Genomic DNA, 27,890 nt, shown 5'->3' with positions numbered 1-27,890 from the left:
ACCACTGCAACAAAAAGAATAAAATACCTAGGAAGAAACCTACCTATGGAGACAAAAGACCTGTATGCAGAAATCTATAAGACACTGATGAAAGAAATTAAAGATGATATGAACAGATGGAGAGATATACCATGCTCTTGGATTGGAACAATCAATATTGTGAAAATGACTATACTACCCAAAGCTATCTACAGATTCAATGCAATCCCTATCAAATTACCAATGGCATTTTTTACAGAACTAGAACAAAAAATCTTATAATTTGTATGGAGACACAAAAGACCCCAAATAGCCAAAGCAGTCTTGAGGGGAAAAAAACGGAGCTGGAGGAATCAGACACCCTGACTTCAGACTATACTACAAAGCTACAGTAATCAAGACAATACGTTAGTGGCACAAAAACAGAAATGTAGATCAATGGAACAAGATAGAAAGCCCAGAGATAAACCCACGCACCTATGGTCAACTAATCTATGAAAAGGAGGCAAGGATATAGAATGGAGAAAAGACAGCCTCTTCAATAAGTGGAATAACTGGACAGCTGCATGTAAAAGAATGAAATTAGAACACTCCCTAACACCATACATAAAAATAAACTCAAAATGGATTAGAGACCTAAATGTAAGACCGGACACTATAAAACTTAGAGGAAAACATAGGAAGAACACTCTTTGACATAAATCACAGCAAGATCTTTTTTGATCCACCTCCTAAAGTAATGGAAATAAAAACAAAAATAAACAAATGGGACTGAATGAAACTTAAAAGCTTTTGCACAGCAAAGGAAACCATAAACAAGATGAAAAGACAACCCTCAGAATGGGAGAAAATACTTGCAAATGAATCAATGGACAAAGGATTAATCTCCAAAATATATAAACAGCTCATGCAACTCAATATTAAAAAAACAAACAACCCAATCCAAAAATGGGCAGAAGACCTAAATAGACATTTCTCCAAAGAAGGCATACAGATAGCCAAGAAGCACATGAATAACTGCTCAACATCACTAATTATTAGAGAAATGAAAATCAAAACTGCAATGAGGTATCACCTCATACCAGTTAGAATGAGCATCATCAGAAAATCTACAAACAACAAATGCTGGATAGGGTGCAGAGAAAAGGGAACCCTCTGGCACTGTTGGTGGGAATGTAAATTGATACAGTCAATTTACAGTATGGAGGTTCCTTAAAAACTAAAAATAGAATTACCATATGATCCAGGAATCCCACTACTGGGCATATACCCAGAGAAAACCATAATTCAAAAAGAGTCATGTATCACAATGTTCACTGCAACACTATCTACAATAGCCAGGCCATGGAAGCAACCTAAATGCCCAGCAACAGACGAATGGATAAAGAAGATGTGGTACATATATACAATGGAATATTACTCAGCCATAAAAAGGAACGAAATTGGGTCATTTGTTGAGACGTGGATGGATGTAGAGACTGTCATACAGAGTGAAGTAAGTCAGAAAGAGAAAAATAAATACCGTATATTAACGTATATATGTGGAACCTAGAAAAATAGTACAGATGAACCGGTCTGCAGGGCAGAAATTGAGACACGGATGTAGAGAACAAACTTATGGACACCAAGGGGAGAAAGTGGCAGGGTATTGGCTTGGTGGTGTGATGAAGTGGGCGATTGGTGTTGATATGTATACACTGATGTGTATAAAATTGATGACTAATAAGAACCTGCTGTATAAAAAATAAAATAAAATTCAAAAAAAATTTCTAAGACAAAATCTCAGAGAATACTTGGCAACCTAGGGGTCGATTTATCAATATTTATACATTATACTTTATACAAATTAAAAATCTTTGCTATCAGAAGACACCATTAAGAAAATCAGGCTAGGAGAAAAGTACATCTATTCTGAATATATGAAGAACGCTTGGCTTCACAGGGAATTCTATCAAACATTTAGAGAAGAATGTGATATAGACAACCCAATTTATAAAAGGGCAAAATACTTCAACATATACTGTGCCAAACAAGATATGCAAGTGGCCAATAAGCCTATGAATAGATGTTTAACACCATTAGTAAAGATAAGGAAAATAAGACCTCAGTGAACTACAACTGACTAAAATTATAAAGGAGGATTATATGAAGTGTTGATGAGGATGTGGAACTGAAAATCTCATACATTGCTGCTAGGAATGAAGAATAGTATGGCCACATTGGAAAAACAGTGTGGCAGTTCTTTATAAAGCTAAACACATCTTATATGTGACCCAGCAATTCCACTCTTAGGTATTTACCCAAGGGAAATGAAGACACATGTCTACAAACAAACTTGAACAAGAATAGGTCTGATATAACAGATATATTAAAAATGACCTACAAAAACAGAGCATGTATATTTTTTTCAAGTACATATGGAGCATTTGTAAAAATTGACTATGTATTAGGTAAAAATGGCAACCACAACACAATTCCAAGAATGGATATTACATAGATTACATTCTCTGATCACTAGAAAACAACAGTGAAATTTATCTCCCTCAACCCACATACCTTTAGTAATTTAAGTACTCACTGATGGGTTAAAGAGGGAAATATGGTGACAATTAGGAAATGTTTTGACTATAAAGCTACTACATATTAAGACTCTAGGTATGCAGTTAAACAATACTTAGGAGTTAATGTACAACTTTAAATTTATTCATTAAAAAAGAAAAAGAAATAAGAAAAGTTAAACTGTCAATTTAAGAATCTACAAGGGAACATCAGAATAAACCAAAAGAATTTGAAGGAAGGAAATAATAAAGATAAGAGCAGATTTTAATAAAGTGGAAAACAAAGAAATAACAGCAGGTATTAGCAAAACGAAAACCTGGTTGCTTGAAAAGATGACTAAATTGACAAACTTGAAGCAAGTCTAATTTAAAACAAATAAGCAAAAATAAGATTAGGAATGGAAAGGAGGCTACAAGTGCAAATACACTGGGCCTTGAAAATCTTAAGACTATATCATGGACAACTTATTTCAAATTTATTGAAAAATTAGAAGAAATGAGAAATTTTCTGGAAAAGAAGGGTTTTTTTGGTTTGTTTGCTTGTTTGCTTTTTGTTTTTCTAAGAAGTAGCATAGCATAATGATTAAGAGTGTAGCATCTGAGTCATACTGCCTGAGTCTGAATCCCAGCTTACCACTTACTCTGGCTATGATCTTGAGCAAATTAATTAAACTCTCAATTTTTCCATTTGGAAAATGTGAATAATCATAGTACTTTGTAGCATTGATATAAAGGTTGAAATAATGTTTGCAATATGCATGAAATACTACCAGGCAAACATTGAGCTTATTAATAGTAATGTTTATTATTTTTATTAATATTAATTATCAACTCTAACTCAAGATTAAAAATAATGAATAAACCAATAGTAACTAAAAATTGAACAGTAAAAGTATACTGCTTCTATAGTCATCATTTCCACTGTCATATATGAGTTTTATCAGACTTTTATATAACAGTAGTTCTCAATTTTAATAAACTGCTTCAGATAATTGCAATACAGGGTAGGCTATTCCATACATTTTACAAGGCAAATATAACCTTGATAAGGATAATAACCTGGATAAAAAACAGCACAAGAAAAAAATAAACCATTGTCGTTTAACAATGTAGTTGTTGAATATAATTGCAAAATACTAAAAATCAGAAAGTCAGATTCAAGAGTCTGTTAAAAATACATTCTGACAAAGTATTCTGTGAAAGAAAAGGAAGATAGAATGTCAGAAGAATCTATTAATGTAACACATATAAGCTCAAAGAAGACAGAAAAAATAAGTTGATAAAATTTAACAATTTCATGATAAAAATGTTTCTCTCAGTAAGAATGCAAAGAAACTTCATAAGTTTCTTAACTTTAGTTTCTGACAAAATAGATTTTGATGTTAAAATACATATTTCAGAAATTTGCAGTAAACATCATACTTAATGTTAAGATTCTAGCAGCATTTCCATTAAAGTAAGGAGTAGTGCTTCCCTGGTGGCGCAGTGGTTGAGAGTCCGCCTGCCGATGCAGGGGACACGGCTTCGTGCCCCAGTCCAGGAAGATCCCACATGCCGCGGAACGGCTAGACCCGTGAGCCATGGCCGCTGAGCCTGCCTGTCCGGAGCCTGTGCTCCGGGAGAGGCCACAACAGTGAGAGGCCCGCATACTGCAGAAAATAGTAAGGAGTAAATGTTAATTCCTGCACTCAACATTTCTATTTAATATTGTTCTGAGGCCCTACTTATTACAAAAGGAAAAGATAGAGAAAAACTATAAGAATTGGAAAAGAAAAGATAAAATATCCTTTATTAGATGATATAAACATCATTTAATTGGACAGTTTACAAACTAGCAGAACTAATATGAATGATAATGTCGCTAGATATGAATCCAACATACCTAAATCAATGGTTTTCTCATACACAATAACCCTTTAGATAGCATAATAGAAAAAAAATCTCATTTTTTAAATTATAAAATATAAAGGGCATGTCAAGATAAGTATAACAAATTCTGTAAGAATTTATGAAGAAATTACAAAAAAAATTTAATGACATGAAAGAAGACATTAAGTAATGGAGCAATATATATGGCATTAATTTAAATGTAGACTCACTATTGTAATGATAGAAATTCTATGCAAAGGAATCAGTATATTTCAATAAAAATCTCACCAAAGTGTTTCATGGAACTAGACAAGCTGTTTTTAAAGTTAATACAGAAGAGCAAAAGGTAAAAGCAAAAATTAGGCAAATTTGAAAAAGAATAAGTTGGAGAGGGGCAGGTGCTACTAGAAAGCAAAATTTAGAAAGCTGTGGAAATGACAGTGTGTATGAATGCAGAGATGAACAGACCAAGGGAACAGAATAGAGACACAGAAATAGAATCAGTGTATATGGAAACTTGATATATGACAGAGGTAACGTTGTAAACCAGTGAACTAATCAATCAATGATGATGGGAAAATTGGTAATCCACATGGAATGTATAATACTAGTAATAATAACGGATTCCTCAATCAAACCATATCCAAAGGAAAAATTATTCCTAGGGAGAGGTTCTGATCAAAACATTCAAGGCAAAACTTTAAAACGTTTTAAAGAAAATAAAGGATAATACCATTATAATGCTGAGGTAATGACAGATTTTTTTTAAAAAAACAAGCAAGATGATAATAGATTTGACTATGTTAAATTTTATTTTAAGAAAAGAGAACAAATTCTGCATTCAAACAGATAATATAAGCAAAGTGGAAAGGGAAGCCAGAAACTGGGCAAAGAATTTTTTAAAAATAGATAAAATCAAAACAGGATTGAGAAACAGTAAGGAAGAGTCTCTGGAGCTTAACACCGTGTTTTCACCAGTTATTAGCTGGATGACCTTTGGCAAGTTACTTCACATCTATGTACCTTAGCTCCCTATGTACAAAACAGGGATAATAAGTTTCTCCAACTCTCAGGGTTGTTGTAAAGATCAAATGAGTTAGTTATTGAATATAAGATTACCCAAACAGGATGAAGCATATCATAAGCATTCAATAAATTTTAGCAATTATTTTAAAGGATTAGTATCAAAATATGGAGAGAAATCCTAAAAGTAAGTAAGAAAAAGACAATTTAATAGAAAAAATGGGCAAATACTAGTGTTTCAGGAGGACACCCAAATGTCCAAAAACCATTAGAAAAGCTGATCAACTCAGTAGTAATCACAGAAACACAAATTAAAAATACAGTGAGATGCCATTTCATGCTCATCAGATTGGCATAATTCAAAGTGTAGGGCTATGGAGTAGTAGAAACCCCACAAACTGTTGGTGAGAATGTAAACTGCTACGACCAATATTGAGAATAATTGACATTATCAAGGAGCATTGATGATGATTATACTAGGCAATTCAGCAACTGTACTTCTGAGATATAAACCCTAGGACATTTTTAATAAAGGTGCTCCAAAAAAACATGTACAAAACTATTTTTAACAATATTGTTTGTAATCGTAAATTAGTGGAAGCAAACTAAATATCTTTCAGTAGAGGAATGGATAAATGATACTGTGTTATTGCCATATAAAGAACTACTACACATGATTATAATGAATGAACAAGAGCTACGTCCATCAACATGGACAAACATCAAAATGTAATGTCAATCACAACTTGCTGCATTACATCCCATCTCTTCTCACCTACTCATACCACTCTAAGAATTTCTTTCTTTCCTGCATGAGCAAATTTTCCATTTCTACTGGATTATCCCCATGAGCATGCAACTTGCTATCCTTACCCTTTCTTACGTTCCCTTCTAGCTACCATCCAATTTCCTGCTACTTTACAGCAGAATTCTTTGAAAGGGTTGATTATACTTGATACCTACAATTCCCCTGCCCTCTTCTCTTTTTTGTTGGGGGGGGGGAAGGGGGCGGTGGCCACACCCGTGTCATGCGGGGATCTTAGTTCCCAGTCCAGGGACCGAACCCATGCCCCCTGCCTTGGGAGCAGAGAGTCTTAAGCACTGGACCACTAGGGAATCTCCCTCTCTTCTCTTTCTTAATCTTTCTAAATTCTCTTTCACATTTCAACAGCAGATGCCTCAAAGTATTATTCCCAAATTTTGTGTCAGCTTCTTTTATCAATTTTATATTTTCAATAGATAATAGAGTCAAATGTTTCCGAAATTAAAAAAAAACGAATATTTTATATGTTGTGAAAACACTTTTCTATCCTACTCTTTTTTCTCCACTCTTTTCACTCCTCTCTCCAAACTATTATTTATTTCTTGTGTATTATTCAGTTTATTTGTGCACACACAAGCAAATGCAAATTTATTTATGCTGGCTGATTGCTGCAGAATTCTTTTTTCACTTGATGTATCTTGGAGGCCATTTCACATCAGCACATAAGAGGTTTTCAATTATTTTTTATGTGTCTAGTATTTGATTGAATGGAGATACCATATAATTTATTTTGCCACATTATTATTGATGAACATTTTGAGTTTCTACACTTTTACATTTACAAACAATGCTGTGATAAATGACCTTGTATATGTGCATTTTGCATGTGTGTAGATTAAACATATGTAGATGAATTTCTAGAAGCTAAACTCCTAGTTCAAAGCAAAAAATGTGTTTATTTTTGAAAGATATTACTAAATTTCTTTTCTAGTAATATGTGGGAGTACCTGCTCTCCCTAGACTCTCAAAGAAATTCTATTGTCAAATTATTACAAATTTTCCCTCATTATTTCAAGTAGAAAATAGTAAGCCTAGTTTTAACTTATGTTTCTTTAAGTAAACAAAGTTAAATTTTTTTTCATAGGTTGAAAATTTTGTATTTATTTTTCTGTGAATTGTCCATTTTTATCCTTGTCATTTTTTCAGTTGGGTTATTGTTCTTATCAGTTTCTAGGAGCTCTTTAAATATTGGAGATATTAGTCATTTTCTCTCACATATTTTTCCTTTTTTGTCACTGGCATTTAACTTTGTGATTTTTTTATCCCATGCAGAAGTTTATTTTTTATTTTTTATTTTAACTGAAGTATAATTGGCTTACAATATTATATTAATTTCAGGTGTACAACATAGTAATTCAATATTTTTATAGAATATAGTCCAAAGTTATTATAAAATGTTAACTATATTCCCTGTTCTGTATATTAAATCCTTGTAACTTTTATTTATTTATTTATTTTATTTTTTGGCTGCGTCAGGTCTTAGTTGCAGCACACGGGATCTTGGTTGAGGCATGTGGGATCTTTTTCCATACGGTGCTCGGTCTGCTCGGGTTTCTCTCTAGTTGTGGCACTCAGGATTCTCTCTAGTTGTGGCATGTGGGTTTTCTCTCTCTAGTTGTGTCATGTGAGCTCTATTTCTATATTTCTTTATACTTATACAGTGGCCTGTTTGTCTATATATGTACCAGTATCACGTTGTTTTAATTGCAGGATTGAGACTTTAAATGCAAGGTTTTAATATCTGATCAAGCTAACCTCTCCATCATTGCCCTTCTTCATCAGAATTTCTTTGCTATTATTGTTTATTTTTCCAGATGAAGATGGCATCCATTTTTCTAGTGCTTCAAATCCCATTGGTATTTTTATTGGGAACACATTACATTTATAAATTAACTTTAGAAATTAACTTTCAGAGAATCGACATCATTGTAACATTGAGGTTCTAACCCAAGATCTTGGTATGTTATTCATTTGAGAAGCATTTCTTTCATATGGTTTTGCATGTTTGTTCTGGCAAGTTTCTTTCATATAATCTTGCATATTTCCTCTGATTTCTAGGTATTTTATTTTATTTTTTTATTGCTCATGAAAAATGAGTCTTTTTTATCATAGCTGCAAATTGTTTATTGTTAGTTTATACAAAATCTATACTTCTAATATTAATTTATACTGTATCATCTGATGGAATGATCTTGTTTGTATTAGTTTTAAGTTGATTTTCTTAGCTTTTACAGGTATACAAATAACATTGGCAAAAAGTCATAATTTTACCCCTTACTTTCCAAATTTTATGCCTCTAAATATTTCCTCTTTTCTCATTATGTTGATGATTATAGTGGGCTTTTTTTTTTTTTTGCGTGATTTCTATGGCAATGTCTCTAGTGTTTACCCATCAAGTATGATGTTGGCTTATTGGTTGATATAGTTAATACATATAGTATTAAGGAAATCTACATTCATTTTCATTACCTCATGTTTGACTCATCTTTGAAAAGTTTACTCAAGATAGCTTTATGGGAACAGTATTTGTTGATTTCTTGAAAGTCAGACCTGTTTCTCTGTAGCCTTTAAAATTGGTTATAATTCTGGCTTAATATAAATTTGTAAGTAATCCTTTACTTACTCACTACTGTAGAGAGACATGATTCCAATTTGATGTTTCCCTTGCTTATAAATATGGTGGTTGTAAAACGTATTGTTCAGACAGTGGCAATTCTAAGAGTAAAGGAGTATTCTATCAGTAATTATACTGGAAAAAAAGCCATAAACTGGGACTGCCCTCCCAACATCTGCCCCTCACCAAAAAAAGCCTGAGATATATGGTACACTAACAGTAAGTGATTTCTTCTCTGTTCTTGGTTACCCAAGATTTATTTCTTTACAATTAAAGTTTAACAACTTTATTTAAAATATATCTCAGTGCTGAATATTCTGTGTTAAGTGTTCTAGTTTCTAAGGCACATGGGAAATTTCAAAGTGTAGATTCGAGTGTTCTTGGGTTTCAAGAAAGTTTTTTGAGTTATACTTTTTCAGTGTTTCAGTGTTATACTTTTTTCCATTACTTTGCTCTTATCTCTAATCCTCTTTAACCCTTAATTTCAATTTGATTGCTTTTCTCATTTCTGGTGTCTGTCCCTTACTGTGCTCCCCCATGTATGATCTATTTTGTGTTATTTTTAATTGCACTTTATTTCTGTAATTAAGATATATTTATATATTTCATTTCTGAGTTCTGCCAGATCACATTTTGTCTTCTATTGTTCATCGTTTGTTTCTTTAGATTTTTGCATTTCTCTTTTATAATATTCCTTCAGAGATGTAATTACCTCATCAAGTTTGAAAATTTCCATGGGAAAAACCTTAGAAATAATTTGTATCAGTCCATGGCACCACATTTTTATGAGTGTTCTTCACCTGCTGATAACATTTGCAGCTTTAACCAAATTTTTTTCTTAGGCTTTTATTGATACTGTGTCATTACTTTTCATTGAATGAATTGTGGTTTCCTGGACTAATAACTATTGGTAGAAATTTTCTGTGAGGAGTTCAATAAGGTGAGGGTAGTCTTCTAGGAAACCGTACCCAAAGGTCTCTTTTTTTGGTTTTGTTTCTACATAGGCAGGCTGTTTCTGATAAATAACACTCATCTTTATCTGGCTGTGTCTCCACTGATCTTATGAACTAACTACATCCAAGAGGGTACTGCCCCAAGTCTTGTTCATTTCAGTTATCATACTTGAAAGCAAATGACATGGGTTTTATAATTCAGGATGAGCTCCTTATTTTCAGAAAATGTATTTTATCCAAGACAAGTAGGGAAATGCTGAGTTACACAGTTGTGTTTCTACCAGAAATTTTCCTTTCTCTTTTGAACCCATTCCAATCAACATTTCTCCCCACCATCCCACTGAAAGATTTCTTGTCAAACATTATCAATAATCTTTACATTGTTCATACCAATAGCCAAATTTTAGATGTTACTTTATGTGACTTACTGAGAGGTACATAGAAACCCTCAATTATATACATGATGTTTAACTTCTTAAAAATTATCAGAAATAAATGTAACATAATGTTAAGATTTGATAAAACTGGGTGGTTGGTACACTAGTATTTTACTTATTCTCTATTTTTGTCAATGCATTTGAAATATTTCATTTTATTTTTAAGAAGGGGAAACAGATTAATCTCTTAAGGGAATATACAGCAAATATATAGAATAAGAAGGACTCATGGAATTGTAATAGGGAAGAACAAATCTGACTCTCTATTGGATCTGCTTCTTTTACTTTAACCTTTGTATTCTATTGCTGTTGCTACAAGTTAAGAATGTTGCCTATAGCCTGAAATATACAGGATAGCTCATCCTCAAGACTCTTACATTTAAAGGTATAATACTTCCATTCATATAGAGATTAAAAGTTGCAGAACACACAATAACATTTGTCTTGTTGAAGTTTCTTTTTTTTTTATTGGAGTACTGTATAGTTGATTTACAATGTTGTGTTACTTTCTGCTCTACAGCAAAGTGAATCAGTTATACATATATCCACTATTTTTTAGATTCTTTTCTCATATAGGTCATTATGTTGAGAGTTTATAGGAACCTTGTGACTAGACACACATGGACAGCTGCAAGAACAAAGGATTCCGGTACCAAGAAGTTTGCAGCAACCAACCACACCCTCTCCCTTTTTAGTATAAAAGAAGCCTGAATTCTAACTTGGGCAAGATGGTTCTTGGGACACTAGTCCACCATCTTCTAGGTCTGCTGGCTTTCCAAATAAGGTTGCTATTTTTTGCCTGAACAGCTCATTCCTCGATTTATTGGCCAGTAGTGTGGCGAGCAGTACTGTACTGGACTTGGTAACAAAATGAATACAGAACTTATTGTGCCTGAGGAACTGATTGAAGTAATTGGCAAAGATTAAAATCCACTGAAGTTTAAACAAAGTTGAGGGCAAAAGAATTTTACCTGGATCCTTATTTCATCAGATGCCTAGTAATGACTCAAGATGTTACTGATGTCACCTAGAAAAGGCAGTTTAGTCTATCATTTTAGAGACAATTGTACCTGATTGTTTAAAAAACTACATACATGCAATAAATATATAACAGTTTTTCTATGGATCAGACTTATATGCTAGTTATTAGGACTACAGTGATGAATAAGATGAAAATGGGGAAAAAATATCTAGCTTCAAAGAGTTCACAGTCTAGTGGGGAAGATAGACAAATAAACAGTTATATTTTCAAAAGTGCTATAATAATGCCATAATAGCAATGTGTGGGGTGCCACGGGGGCAGAGAGCTGTGAGAATGAGCCTCCTATATGTCAATAGAGATCTGTGCTCACAGAGAAACTTTACCCAGAGCCATGCTGTCAGCAACTATGTTCCCAAATCTACCATAATTATTAATCCTAACTGCCAAATCCAGGGCCTCCCACTAGAATTTATTATACTCCAGGTTTTGTGATTTTTTTAAAGTAATAAGGCATTTGTTAAACTCAACACATTCTTAGGAAGTTTTTATACTCCAATTTAAGTGCCACGTGGCTAACTTAATCAGGTTTTTCCCTCTGCTTCTAAAATATCCTCATCAAAACAACAACCAGCAAGTAAGGACTTTGTTAATCAGAATGTGGGGCATTCAGAAAAAAAATTATCCTCTCAATAATCTAGTTGATAAGAGATACAAATAAAAACCTCTCTCAGGAGAAAGTACTGAAATGATTTTCTCAAGCAAAACCCAATTTGTTAGGTATTAACTGGCTCCATCTGATGATGCTATGAGTTTAGTTTTGGGTCAAAGCAAGTACAGTGGCAGCTATAATGAGGATCAAGATGAAGACAAATCTAAAAATGTCCATCCAAATGGTAGCATTAAACAGAAATTGTCTAACTATTAACAGATCAATAACAGGGTTTTTTTCCTGGACTGCTGTTCACAAGTGTAATATCGTACCTGTATTTAAGTAGCTATTTTCCTCTTGGATTTATATCTGTCCTCAAAAAAAAAAAAACACCATGGGGCAAAATCCTCCTGGCTGAGAAGTTTTATACCTTTGGCATTGCCATTATTGCTCCAAGCCTTCAGGTCTCCTGCCATCAGGTAAATAGATTTTATAAAGGTGAGATGGCTTTTATATTGGAAACTGCAATAGAGAAAACTTGTGCCCCTTTCAGGAAGGAATGCCATCTGCATTTCTTGGGGTAGCTTAATAAAAATGGGAATACCAAATTGCTCTTCTGTGAACTAGGAAACTCACAGAAGAATGGTTTCTGTATTTAGAGATCATTTCCCTTAAAATTAATTAATTAATTAATATAACTGTCAGCATCACCCTTATTTTAACCACAATGATTTTCTCCCTAATTAGGTCCTAAAACCTTAAAGTTGAGAGAAGTAATTTCCTAGAATCAACGTTTCATTTAGGCAAATCATGCTATTACTAACCATGTTATTGCTAAGAGGAAAGTTGATAGTTACCTGTAGAACCCAATTGTATGTACGTTATGGAAGAGGAATTTTAGTAATTAGGTGTAAATTCCAGAGAAAATAAGGTTCTACCTGGGAATATCCCTGATCTCTCTGCTTGTAAGAAGTAGAAATGGCACCATAATTCTAGTTTATAGGGTAGAATAATTGCCTCAGTTTTCTGAATTGGATTTTAGCTAAAAGTTCTATAGGATCATTTAGACCTTTGACAGATAACATATCTAGGGGAAAAATGTACATAACATTTAATCAGTTTCATTCCTCTACAATATCTGCTCTTGCCAGGACAGTCTTTTTGATACAATTCACTTCATGTCTCAATCTCTGCTGAAAACCATTAAATAGGGCCTTGTTGATTGTAGAATAATGTCAAAATCCCTAAATACAACGCTGAAGGGTGTTCATCATCTTGCCCACACTACTCTTCCACAGTCCTTTCCTCTACTAACTTCTTAAGCACCCTATTTTCTGTCTACACTTGCCGCTTGGAATTTCCTTCAATACTCTCTGCTTTACCTGTCTGAGTGACTCTCTTCTTCCCTATCATCTTTTTTCTCCTCTCACACACATACTTCAAAACACAATGCAAATCTGCCTTCATGAAACCTTCCCTGATAATTCTGGTTAAATGCAGCCCATCGCACTTTGAACTTGATACTTTTCTTTAGAGCTTTCACATGATAGATTCTTCTATAATTTTTGTAAAATATATTTATGGATTGTTTTTTCAAAGATGTTTCTTGGACACCTACTATAGGCCAGGCACAATCCTGGTATTAGAACAGGACAGAGAACAACTTCACGGACTTCATATTCTAGTAGGAGGAATAGATCAAAAAATAGAAATAAGGAGAGATGGAGAAGGAGAAGAAGAGAGAGGAAAAGAAACAAATAAGCACAAATAAATAATATGTTTTAAGAAATGCTATGAGTAGAAGAAACAAACAAGGGGCTGATTTAAAACTATCACAGAAGCTGAGGAATTTTACATAGGGGCTATATTAGTCAAGGTTCTCCAGAGAAACAGAACAGAGAGGGAAATTAAGAGGAATTAAGTCATATATTATGGCGAAGACCCACAGTCTGTCTTCTGGAAGCTGGAGACACAGGAAGGCCAATGGGGTAGTTTATTCTCAGTCTGAAGGCCTGAGAACCAGGGAGTGATGGAGGAAGTTTTCGTCTAAGGGCTGGAGAAAACCCATGTCCCAGCTTAATTGGTTATTCAGAAACGGGGTAAATTCTCCCCTTCACCTTTTGTTGTATTCAGGCCCTCAGTGGATTGGATAAAGCCTACCCACATTGAGGAGGGAAATCTTCTTTACAGAGTCCACCTATTCAAATGCTCTTCTCATCTGAAACACCATCTCAGACACATTCAGAAGTGATGTTTAGTCAAATATCTGGGCATCTCATGACCCAGTCAAGTTGACACAAAATTAACCATCATGAGTGGTCAGGGAAGGCCTTGTTGAGAAGGTGAAACTTAAGCTGAGAGGTAAGGTTATGAAGAATACAGCTATGGAAAAAGTGGAGGAAGAACACTTCAGGCAGAGACAAAGGCATATCAAAATCCTTAGGAGGAGAAAAGAGCTTACATTCTCGAGGAAATAGAAGACTATGCATAAAGCAAGAGGGGAGCATGCAGATTTTTGTGAGCCAAGGAAAGACATTTAGATTTTATTCTGAGTGCAATGGAAAGCCATTGGAGGGCTCTATATGAGGAGATGATAGTTTCTGTTTTAAATGTTGTCGTGTAAAATGAACGATTACTGGGTCCTTGGCAGGGAAAATGGACTGAGGCAAATAGAGGATAATAGGGAAGATGGTTAGAATGTTACAGTAATCCAGATTTAGGATATCTTGTATCCCACATGCTTTGACTCTGCTTCCATGGAAGGGTGAGGTCAATGTTCCTTCCAGTGGAACTGAGTAGAGGCTTGTGACTGCTCTAAACCGTAGAGTGTGGCAGCAGTGGCATCATGGCTTGGATGCTAGACAATAAAAGGATACAGCTTCCTCCTTGCTCTTTCTCTTTGGGACACTCACGACGTGGGAAGCCAGCCACCATGCTGTGAGGAAGCCCAAATTACCTTCTGTGGAGAGACCCCACGGAGAGACCCAGATGGAGAGGAACTGAGACGTACAGCACCCGGCCAGCATCAACCACCCAATGTGTGAGTGGATCAGATGGCTTTAGCTTCCAGCGTGTCCCTGTCACGCCCTGTCCGAATTCCTGATCCACAGAATCTGTGGGCATTAAAAAAAAGAAAAATGTCGTTTGATGCAACTAAAGTTTGGGAGTAATTTGTTTTTAGCAATAGATAAGAAATGGGTGGTGACACAGAAGGTGACAAGAAGGCAAATTCATGATACATTTTGGAAATACAATGTATAAGATTTGCTCATGAAATGGATGTATGGATTAAGAAGAGGGAATAAAGGATGACTCCTAAATATTTGGCTTTAGTAACAAAGTAGAGAGTTGCTCCATTAACTGAGGTTAAGAAGACAGGAGGATTTGGATGACAGATCTGGAAGGGGCAAAGCTGATCTTTTCTACCAGATTTTAAGCTCTATGAGAGCAGAGAAGAGTTTTACCTATTTCCTCCATGGCACAAAGCACAGCGTCTTTTGAGTAATAAGTGCAATAAATATCACCTAAATTGAACTGTGAAGAAGCTACTGCCTACGAATGCCCCAATGAGATCATCCTGCTGAAAGCATTTATCTAAAATATATATGGATATAAATGAAGATGCACTTTTAACATTTATATAAAGGGAATTGACATATTACATCAATTAATCACACTTGGCAAGAGAAGGATACATAAATTAACTCGCTGTCTTTCAGACTTTGGCTGCACACAGTCAAGTGATATAAGGAACTGGAAAATGTACGGTTAATTTGGCTCATGGAGACGTGCATATATTAAAATGGGTCATATCAGTCCCCCAAATGAGGAATTGTTGCTCCACGTTGTGTTCTGTAAACAAAACCTTCATGCTGGACTTCCCTGGTGGTGCAGTGGTTGGGAGTCCACCTGCCAATGCAGGGGACACGGGTTCGAGCCCTGGTCGGGGAAGATCCCACATGCCTCGGAGCAACTAAGCCCGTGCGCCACAACTACTGAGATTGCGCTCTAGAGCCCGCCAACCACAACTACTGAGCCCGCATGCCACAACTACTGAAGCCTGCACGCTTAGAGCCTGTGCTCTGCATGTAACAAGAGAAGCCACTGCAATGAGAAGCCCGCGCAATGCAACGGAGAGTAGCCCCCGCTCACCACAACTAGAGAAAGCCCCGCGCACAGCAACGAAGACCCAATGCAGACAAAATAAATAAATAAAAAAATAAAATTTTTAAAAATCTTCATGTTTCTTGCTTATGGCTAATTCTACCTCGTGCTTGTATGACCTTGGCCTTTTCTTTACAGCCTGTTTGCTTAGATGTGTATGAGCCAAGGCTTCTTTATAAAGTGCCTAATTGAATATATTCACTCCATAATTTCTGGGAACTTTCCTGATGGGTCCAGGACTTTAAATAGATGCAATATCAAAGGTAACAGAGCTCCAGTGACAGAAGGGCCACTCTACAGGGAATTCTCCAGAATCACACCTAAGTGGTAGCTACGTCTTTCTGGGCTCCCTCTGTTTCTGTAGTGTCCAAGGGGAAAGCCATTCCACCTGCATTCTTGGTGTTTGACACTGTGCTTTACCCAAACTTGCCCACTTTGTAAACACCTTCACAGGATCTGGCTTTCCTTTTCTTTCTGGCACCTAAGTTAAGAATTTAGCCCTCTTAAAATATTTGCCGATCTCATTTATATTCAAAGGGCAAATATGAACTCTGGAGACATGTCCTCTGGCCACATTGTTTACCTATGAGTTTCTGGGGAGGGTGAGGAGTGTTATGTGTGGGAAAAGGCAAAAGTCTTGAAAATATGACTCACAGCCCCGGCCACTGGACACACAGACACTTTTTCTAAAGTGCCCCTAACTATCTCAGGGAAAAGCTTTAGCTCTTCAATGATAAAGATGCTTAATGACAAAGATGTCCCTCTTTCGATTATTTTCCTTTGGAAAGAAAGTTCATATAATCAACTCAGTTGGCTTGTCTTTTAAAAAAGGATAGTCCTGTGTAAGTTGTGAATGTTTATCCCTTACTAAATGCTCATTCTAATTAAACAAGCTCTCCACCTTGAACAAGAGAATTGATTTTCTGTTTAAGATTTTTGTCGATAAATTCTTGGTGATTAGGGAGGTTAGTTAGTTATTAAGTCTTAATATATAGTTGTAACTTAAAGGCCATTGGTTTTCAAATAATTTTCAATGACCTATCAGGTTTCCTGAGTTTTCACTGTTCATAATCCTCTATTTCATTCAGTGGCCAAACCAGTTTCTATATCCAACAATGGGAAGAGTTTTCATAAAGGATTGAAAAATCCTACCTCTATTGGCCTTCAGGACATCCCATGCCCAAAGAGTATAACATCCCCAGCATCTTTCTTTTTTTTCTTTTCTTTTTTTTTATATAGAAGATGGATCCAAATTTTTAAAAAATCTTCTCAATATAAGATGGAGAAAGCTTGGTATCAGGTAGAGTGGAGGAAAGAGGCAGCTACTAGAGGTAATACCCTTTTTTACTCATTGCTGCCCCTCTTCTGCCTCTCTGACTTAGCAGCTGGAGGCTTCAGAAATTAAGGAAACACCTTTAAAGTTACTTTTAAATTTACAAAACCACTTTTGTTCACTGCAGACATTTGAAACAACATCAAGGTGTATACATAGTGTCCTCAACACAATGGAACCTCTGTTCTTTCTGCCCTACTTAGGGCTAGTCACTGGTATTGGGTTAATGTGTACCTTTTAAGCCCTTTTTTTCTATGCACACCTACAGGCACACATGTACATGCACGTGAGCACATGTACCACAAAGAAGCATGTGTGGCTGTGGCATTAGTGTTGTTATTATTGTGGTCATAATGGAATCATGCAATTCAGTATCCCAGCTAACTTTTTCACCAATGTATCATGGACAGTAACATGTTAATACTATTCCATATTAGACATGACCAAAAATATTTAGAGAAAACTGATTTATTATTTAAACAAACTAATCAGCATCAAAGTTTTTGTTCTCTTTACACTAATTCCATTGGAAGTCTAGCTATATTCTTTCTACAATGCTACCATATTCTGAAATCGTTTTCTCTTTTTGATCTGTTTTAGATAATCTATCTCTTTGCTTTGGGACCTCAGAGCAAATGGGGCATACATTTTTTGTTTTACATATATTATGTTTTTTGAAAAATAGGCCCATTTCAATAGGCAGAATTCAGCTTTTCAGAGAACATGTGTGTGCCACCCATGGCATGTCAGTTTGTTGACAAAGGAAGCAGGAAATAAAATACTTGTGAGGTCTGTTAGGAGGGTGCCTAATGTAACTGGGTTCTTGCCTCAAGACACAGGCAAAATCCATCAGTGTTTGCTGTGTCATCTGGAAGAGTTAATGTTATTTCCTTTCCTTTTTTTCACGTATTTAAAATATTTTATTCATTCTGCTAAATCACTTGATAAAGGGAGGTGTCAAATATTCATTTTGGATAATCTTAGAAGAACATTCTAAACTTTTCAATTAAAATTTTTACAGGTTTGGTTATGGACTAAGGACAGGTCTAAACACTTTCTTGTTACAAACCCACTCCACTTTCATATTTTCTGCATTATCTTTTGAGTCTCATTTATTCATTACTCAAAAGTAAAAACAAACTTGTGCAGTGAATAAGGGACCATTTCCTTTTGTGGGTGTTTCATTTTTGGCTTCTTAGAACACTGCCAGGGCCAACACTAATTATTTGCCATTGTTTGTTTTAGTTCTCTACCGAGGTGGGTGGATAGAAGACCAGCTTTTCTATTGATGTTTTTATGTATTATTTTCTTACTTTTCCATAGGTTGAAAACCCTGCCTCTGCTGTTTCACTCATTGTGACAAAAAAGGGCCTACTTAAACATAAGATTTTATAAATGCTTCAGCAAGTGTCCTTTAGTACAGACGCACCTATCTGGCTAAAAGAAGGCAAGCCTTCCCTTCCAACTCCTCCTGCATTAAAGAAAACAAAATCAACTGGTGATATTGTTTTGGTCCAAATGTATATGTATCTGGAGGCATGAATGTAGGCTACAACCAAAAATTAAATTCTCCTGTTTATTTTGAAATCTCATGAATGCTTAAAGAAATATAACCCAAGAGGATATTATGCAAAGGTATTACTCTATTATATACGTATGTAGCTCTTGATGCCAAGAATGATACTGAGGACAGTGGAGACATACTTTATATTCTTTAGAAAGTAGTGTTTGCCACTGTGCTATCTGACAAGTGCTATCTGACAAGCATTAAAGTGCTATCTGACAGCATTAAACGTTAGTGAAAGAAAATGTTGAAAATTTATTTAGTGGAAATATAGGTTTTATGTTTTGCTTGTAACATTTTCTTTCAACATTAGAATTTTAAATGCAAAGTTGAGCATGTCATTGCAATGATTAACTTATCCTCATGGTTTTCAGGTCCCTGGTCCTGGCCTCCATCTCCAGCCCAGCCACCCTTCAGGACACCACATATATCCTTTTTTTTTTTTAATCTTTATGGGAGTATAATTGCTTTACAATGGTGTGATAGTTTCTGCTTTATAACAAGTGAATCTGTTACACATATACATATGTTCCCAAATCTCTGCCTACTTGCGTCTCGCTCCCTCCCACCCTCCCTATCCCACCCCTCTAGGTGCTCACAAAGCACCGAGCTGATCTCCCTGTGCTATGCGGCTGCTTCCCACTAGCTATCTATTTTACGTTTGGTAGTGTATATATGCCCATGCCACTGTCTCGCTTTGACACAGCTTACCCTTCCCCCTCCCCATATCCTCAAGTCCATTCTCTAGTAGGTCTGTGTCTTTATTCCTGTCTTACTCCTAGGTTCTTCATGACATTTTTGTTTCTTAAATTCCATATATATGTGTTAGCATACAGTATTTGTCTTTCTCTTTCTGACTTACTTCACTCTGTAAGACAGACTTTAGGCCCATCCACCTCATTACAAATAGCTCAATTTCGTTTCTTTTTATGGCTGAGTAATATTCCATTGTATATATGTGCCACATCTTCTTTATCCATTCATCCAATAATGGACACTTAGGTTGTTTCCATCTCCTGGCTATGGTAAATAGAGCAGCAATGAACATTTTGGTACATGACTCTTTTTGAATTATGGTTTTCGTAGGGTATACGCCCAGTAGTGGGATTGCTGGGTCATATGGTAGTTCTATTTGTGGTTTTTTAAGGAACCTCCATACTGTTCTCCATAGTAGTTGTACCAATTCACATTCCCACCAGCAGTGCAAGAGTGTTCCCTTTTCTCCACACCCTCTCCAGCATTTATTTTTTCTAGATTTTTTGATGATGGCCATTCTGACTGGTGTCAGATTATATCTCATTGTAGTTTTGATTTGCATTTCTCTAATGATTAATGATGTTGAGCATTCTTTCATGTGTTTGTTGGCAGTCTGTATATCTTCTTTGGAGAAATATCTATTTACGTCTTCTGCCCATTTTTGGATTGGGTTGTTTGTTTTTTTGTTATTGAGCTGCATGAGCTGCTTATAAATTAATCCTTTGACAGTTGCTTCATTTGAAAATATTTTTTCCCATTCTGAGGGTTGTCTTTTCGTCTTGTTTATGGTTTCTTTTGCTGTGCAAAAGCTTTCAAGTTTCATTAGGTCCCATTTGTTTATTTTTGTTTTTATTTCCATTTCTCTAGGAGGTGGATCAAAAAGCACCTTGCTGTGATTTATGTCATAGAGTGTTCTGCCTATGTTTTCCTCTAAGAGCTTGATAGTTTCTGGCCTGACATTTAGGTCTTTAATCCAATTTGAGCTTATTTTTGTGTATGGTGTTAGGGAATGATCTAATCTCATACTTTTACATGTACCTATCCAGTTTTCCCAGCACCACTTATTGAAGAGGCTGTCCTTTCTCCACTGTACATTCCTAGCTCCTTTATCAAAGATAAGGTGACCATATGTGTGTGGGTTTATCTCTGGGCTTTCTATCCTGTTCCATTGATCTATCTTTCTGTTTTTGTGCCAGTACCATACTGTCTTGATTACTGTAGCTTTGCAGTATAGTCTCAAGTCAGGGAGCCTAATTCCTCTAGCTCCATTTTTCCTTCTCAAGATTGCTTTGGCTATTCGGGGTCATTTGCGTTTCCATACAAATTGTGAAATTTTTGTTCTAGTACTGTGAAAAATGTCAGTGGTAGTTTGATAGGGATTGCATTGAATCTGTAGATTGCTTTGGGTAGTAGAGTCATTTTCACAATGTTGATTCTTCCAATCCAAGAACATGGTATATCTCTCCATCTGTTTGTGTCATCTTTAATTTCTTTCATCAGTGTCTTATAATTTTCTGCATACAGGTCTTTTGTCTCCTTAGGTAGGTTTATTCCTAGATATTTTATTCTTTTTGTTGCAATGGTAAATGGGAGTGTTTTCTTGATTTCACTGTCAGATTTTTCATCATTAGTGTATAGGAATGCCAGAGATTTCTGTGCATTAATTTTGTATCCTGCTACTTTACCAAATTCATTGATTATCTCTAGTAGTTTTCTGGTAGCATCTTTAGGATTCTCTATGTATAGTATCATGTCATCTGCAAACAGTGACAGCTTTACTTCTTCTTTTCCTATTTGGATTCCTTTTATTTCCTTTTCTTCTCTGATTGCTGTTGCTAAAACTTCCAAAACTATGTTGAATAAGAGTGGTGACAGTGGGCAACCTTGTCTTGTTTCTGATCTTAGGGGAAATGGTTTCAGTTTTTCACCATTGAGGATGTTGGCTGTGGGTTTGTCATATATGGCCTTTATTATGTTGAGGAAAGTTCCCTCTATGCCTACTATCTGCACGGTTTTTATCGTAAATGGGTGTTGAATTTTGTTGAAAGATTTCTCTGCATCTATTGAGATGATCATATGGTTTTTCTCCTTCAGTGTGGTAATATGGTGTATCACGTTGATTGATTTGCGTATATTGAAGAATCCTTGCATTCCTGGAATAAACCCCACTTGATCATGGTGTATGATCCTTTTAATGTGCTGTTGGATTCTGTTTGCTAGTATTTTGTTGAGGATTTTTGCATCTATATTCATCAGTGATGTTGGCCTGTAGTTTTCTTTCTCTGTGACATCCTTGTCTGGTTTTGGTATCAGGGTGATGGTGGCCTCGTAGAATGAGTTTGGGAGTGTTCCTCCCTCTGTTATATTTTGGAAGAGTTTGAGAAGGATAGGTGTTAGCTCTTCTCTAAACGTTTGATAGACCTCGCCTGTGAAGCCATCTGGTCCTGGGCTTTTGTTTGTTGGAAGATCTAAAATCACAGTTTCAATTTCAGTGCTTGTGATTGGTCTGTTCATATTTTTTATTTCTTCCTGATTCAGTCTTGGCACGTTGTGCATTTCTAAGAATTTGTCCATTTCTTCCAGGTTGTCCATTTTATTGGCATAGAGTTGCTTGTAGTAATCGCTCATGATCTTTTGTATTTCTGCAGTGTCAGTTGTTACTTCTGCTTTTTCATTTCTAATTCTATTGATTTGAGTCTTCTCCCTTTCTTTCTTGATGAATCTGGCTAATGGTTTATCAATTTTGTTTATCTTCTCAAAGAACCAGCTTTTAGTTTTATTGATCTTTGCTATCGTTTCCTTCATTTATTTTTCATTTATTTCTGATCTGATTTTTATGATTTCTTTCCTTCTGCTAACCTTAGGGTTTTTTTGTTCTTCTTTCTCTAATTGCTTTAGGTACAAGGTTAGGTTGTTTATTCGAGATGTGTCCTGTTTCTTAAGGTAGGATTGTATTGCTATAAACTTCCCTCTTAGAACTGCTTTTGCTCTATCCCATAGGCTTTGGGTTGTCGTGTATCCATTGTCATTTGTTTCTAGGTATTTTTTGATTTTCTCTTTGATTTCTTCAGTGATCACTTCGTTATTAAGTAGTGTATTGTTTAGCCTCCATATGTTTGTATTTTTTACAGAACTTTGCCTGTAATTGATATCTAGTCTCATAGTGTTGTGGTCGGAAAAGATACTTGATAAAATTTCAATTTTCTTAAATATACCAAGGCTTGATTTGTGACCCAAGATATGATCTATCCTGGAAAATGTTCCATGAGCACTTGAGAAAAATGTGTATTCTGTTGTTTTGGGATGGAATGTCCTATGAATATCAATTAAGTCCATCTTGTTTAATGTATCATTTAAAGCTTGTGTTTTCTTTTATATTTTCTTTTGGATGATCTGTCCATTGGTGAAAGTGGGTTGTTAATGTCCCAACTATGAATGTGTTACTGTCGATTTCCCCTTTTATGGCTGTTAGTGTTTGCCTTATGGATTGAGGTACTCCTATGTTGGCTGCATAAATATTTACAATTGTTATATCTTCTTCTTGGATCGATCCCTTGATCATTATGTAGTGTCCTTCTATGTCTCTTGTAATAATCTTTATTTTAAAGTCTATTTTGTCTGATATGAGAATTGCTACTCCAGCTTTCTTTTGGTTTTACTTTCAGTCTGTATGTGTCTCTAGGTCTGAAGTGGGTCATTTGTAGACAGCATATATATGGGTATTGTTTTTGTATGCATTCAGCCAATCTGTGTCTTTTGGTGGGAGCATTTAGTCCATTTACACTTAAGGTAATTATTGATATGTATGTTCCTATTCCCATTTTCTTAATTGTTTTGGGTTTGTTATTGTAGGTCTTTTCCTTCTCTTGTGTTTCTTGCCTAGAGAAGTTCTTTTAGCATTTGTTGTAAAGCTGGTTTGGTGGTGCTGAACTCTCTCAGCTTTTGCTTGTCTGTAAAGGTTTTAATTTCTCCGTCAAATCTGAATGAGATCCTTGCTGGGTAGAGAAGCCTTTGTTGTAGGTTTTTCCCCTTCATCATTTTAAATATGTCCTGCCAGTCCCTTATGTCTTGCAGAGTTTCTGCTGACAGATCAGCTGTTAACCTTATGGGGATTCCTTTGTGTGTTATTTGTTGTTTTTCTCTTGTTGCTTTTAATATGTTTTCTTTGTATTTAATTTTTGACAGTTTGATTAATATGTGTCTTGGTGTGTTTCTCCTTGGTTTTATCCTGTATGGGACTCTCTGATCTTCCTGGACTTGATTAACTATTTCCTTTCCCATAACAGGAAAGTTTTCAACTATAATCTCTTCAAATATTTTCTCAGTCCCTTTCTTTTTCTCCTCTTCTTCTGGAACCCCTATAATTCGAATGTTGGTGCATTTAATGTTTTCCCAGAGGTCTCTGAGACTGTCCTCAGTTCTTTTCATTCTTTTTTCTTTATTCTGCTCTGCATTAGTTATTTCCACTATTTTATCTTCCAGGTCAGTTATCCGTTCTTCTGCCCCAGTTATTCTGCTATTGATCCCATCTAGAGTATTTTAAATTTCATTTGTGTTGTTCATCATTGCTTGTTTCATCTTTAGTTCTTCTAGGTCCTTGTTAAATGTTTCTTGCGTTTTGTCTATTCTATTTCCAAGATTTTGGGTCATGTTTACTATCATTATTCTGAATTCTTTTTCAGGTAGACTGCCTATTTCCTCTTCATTTGTTAGGTCTGGTGGGTTTTTATCTTGCTCCTTCATCTGCTGTGTGTTTTTCTGTCTTCTCATTTTGCTTATCTTACTGTGTTTGGGGTCTCCATTTTGCAGGCTGCAGGTTCGTAGTTCCCGTTGTTTTTGGTGTCTGTCCCCAGTGGCTAAAGTTGGTTCAGTGGGTTGTGCAAGCTTCCTGGTGGAGGGGACTAGTGCCTGTGTTCTGGTGGATGAGGCTGGATCTTGTGTCTCTGGTGGGCAGGTCCACGTCTGGTGGTGTGTTTTGGGGTGTCTGTGGACTTATTAGGATTTCAGGCAGCCTCTCTGCTAATGGGTGGGGTTGTGTCCCTGTCTTGCTAGTTGTTTGGCATAGGGTGTCCAGCACTGTAGCTTGTTGGTCATTGAGTGAAGCTGGGTGCTGGTGTTGAGGTGGAGATCTCTGGGAGATTTTTGCCGTTTGATATTATGTGGAGCTGGGAGGTCTCTTGTGGACCAGTGTCCTGAAGTTGGCTCTCCCACCTCAGAGGCACAACATTGACTCCTGGCTGGAGCACCAAGAGCCTTTCATCCACACGGCTCAGAATAAAAGGGAGAAAAAGTAGAAGGAAAGAAAGAAAGAAAGAAAGAAAGAAAGAAAGAAAGAAAGAAAGAAAGAAAGAAAGAAAGAAAGAAAGAAAGAAAGAAGATAAAATGAAACAAAGTAAGATAAAATAAAATAATGTTATTAAAATAAAAAATAATTTTTAAGAAAAAAAAATTTTTTTAAAGAAAAAAAAAGAAAACGGACGGATAGAACCCTAGGACAAATGGTGGAAGCAAAGCTATACAGACAAAATCTCACACAGAAGCATACATATACACACTCACAAAAAGAGGAAAAGGGGAAAAAATCATAAATCTTGCTCTCAAAGTCCCCTTCCTCAATTTGGGATGATTCATTGTCTATTCATGTATTCCACAGATGCAGGGTACATCAGGTTGATTGTGGAGCTTGAATCCGCTGCTTCTGAGGCTGCTGGGAGAGATTTCCCTTTCTCTTCTTTGTTCTCACAGCTCCCGGGGCTCAGCTTTGGATTTGACCCCGCCTCTCCGTGTAGGTAGCCGGAGGGCATCTCTTCTTCCCTCAGACAGGACAGGGTTAAAGGATCAGCTGATTCGGGGACTCTGACTCACTCTTGCTGGGGGGGAGGGAGGGGCACGGAGTGCGGGGCGAGCCTGTGACGGCAGAAGCCGGTGTGACATTGCACCAGCCTGAGGCGTGCCGTGCGTTCTCCCGGGGAAGTTGTCCCTAGAATCCGGGACCCCGGCAGTGGCGGGCTGCACAGGCTCCCCGGAAGGATGGTGTTGATAGTGACCTGTGCTCGCACACAGGCTTCTTGGTGGCAGCAGCAGCAGCCGTAGCATCTCATGCCCGTCTCTGGAGTCCGCGCTTTTATCCGCGGCTTGCGCCAGTCTCTGGAGCTCCTTTAAGTAGCGCTCTTATTCCGCTCTCCTCATGCACCAGGAAACAAAGAGGAAAGAAAAAGTCTCTTGCCTCTTCGGCAGGTCCATACTTTTCCCCGGACTCCCTCCCGGCTAGCCGTGGTGCACTAACCCCCTGCAGGCTGTGTTCATGCCGCAAACCCCAGTCCTCTCCCTGCGCTCCGACCAAAGCCCGAGCCTCAGCTGCCAGCCCCTCCCGCCCCAGCGGGTGAGCAGACAAGCCTCTCGGGCTGGTGAGTGCCGGTCGGCACCGATCCTCTGTGCGGGAATCTCCCTGCTTTGCCCTCCACACCCCTGTTGCTGTGCTCCCCTCCACAGCTCTGAAGCTTCCCCCCTCCGCCACCCACAGTCTCTGCCCGCGAAGGGGCTTCCTAGTGTGTGGAAACCTTTCCTCCTTCACAGCTCCCTCCCACTGGTGCAGGTCCCGTCCGTATCCTTTTGCCTTTGTTTTTTCTTTATTCTTTTGCCCTACCCAGGTACGTGGGGACTTTCTTGCCTTTTGGGAGGTCTGAGGTCTTCTGCCAGCGTTCAGTAGGTGTTCTGTAGGAGTTGTTCCACGTGTAGATGTATTTCTGGTGTATCTGTGGGGAGGAAGGTGATCTCCGCATCTTACTCTTCTGCCATCTTCCCCTCGTCCTCACTACATATATCCTTAACTCCAGTCTACAATATGCAGATTGCCATCCATTCTCTCCACTCTCTTTTTCTTTTTTTTCCCCCTTTTTTCTTCCTTTTTTTTTGCATTGTCTGACAAATTTTCTATATGTGTCCCATTCATTCCTGCTTTAAGACCCCTCTCTTTGAATATAACCTTATAATTTTATGATTTACAAATAAGATAATTAACTTTTTCACTCATTTATATTGCATATAAATTGCCGTTGTAACTGCAACTGCAAAACTGGAGTTTGTGACCAGTTCATGATTAGAACACCGTTCATTTGGATTGGAAAAATTCCTATGTGGCGAGATTAGCCCAATATTCTATCAGTGAAGCCCACTCCAAAAGGTACAGTTAATTGCTCTGGCAGTAGAATTAGTTTATGTAGGTTTATTTGCTCTAAGTCAATCCCTGACAATGACCATTCAACAGATGATACGGATAAAATGCCTCAGACATAAAATGTCATCTCAAAAACAAAAAATGAAAAAACACATGTTTTTCCTTTATTGTTGACACAAATGATAGCATGAGGTTATCTCCTTGTTTCATTCAAGCTGACCTTTCTTCAATCATAGAGAAGAGTATTCAAATTGCAGGACGATTGGGAGTTTGGGATTGACAAGTACACACAGCTATATTTAAAATAAAATGCCTCACCATGAAAAAATATATATATATATAATTAATAAAGAAGCATGAGGCATGCAAAAGAAATTGCATGATGATATCTCAAGTCACTCCACCTTCAACATACAGTCCCTTCTGCCTGAAGTGTCCTTCTCTGTTTCTTCATCTTATCAAATTTTACTCATCTTTCAAGACATAGGTCTAAAATCATCTCCTCAAGAAAGCGTTCTCTGCCCGCCCCCAATCATTAGTGTACACCCCTCTTAGCTCAGATAGCACTCTGCATGAGTATTTAGCATAGGAAATGTGTGCTGTTATAATTTTGATTTATTGTCTCTCTTTTGGACCACAAGCTGACCTCAGGAGAAGACCATATCTTTTTCAGCTTTGTATGCCTAATACTTAGCAAAGAGCCTTTCATAGCAGGGGTGCTAATACTAATTTGTTGAATGAATGAACCTGCTAATGCATTTGACTTATACCATTTCAGATGCTAGTTGGCCAAAGAAGCCAATTAATATAATGAGATGAAGTTCATGGCTTTTCATCTAAAAATAAATCTGATCTTAGAAGTCCACTTAAATTACACTTTTCAAATGAAAATCATGAAATTCATTTCTCTGCTTTTTAAGTACAAACTCTATGTTTAATAACCATGTCATACCGTCTAGTTATGGGAAACCTCAGTTCCTAGGTTTATGCTTTAATAAAATTATTTCTA

The sequence above is a fragment of the Delphinapterus leucas genome, chromosome 5 (assembly GCF_059928025.1).
Source record: "Delphinapterus leucas isolate spDelLeu-1000000601 "Yukka" chromosome 5, BTC_Dleu_Yukka2, whole genome shotgun sequence".
Classification (NCBI taxonomy): domain Eukaryota; kingdom Metazoa; phylum Chordata; class Mammalia; order Artiodactyla; family Monodontidae; genus Delphinapterus; species Delphinapterus leucas.
Note: the sequence above shows the minus strand (reverse complement) of the source record.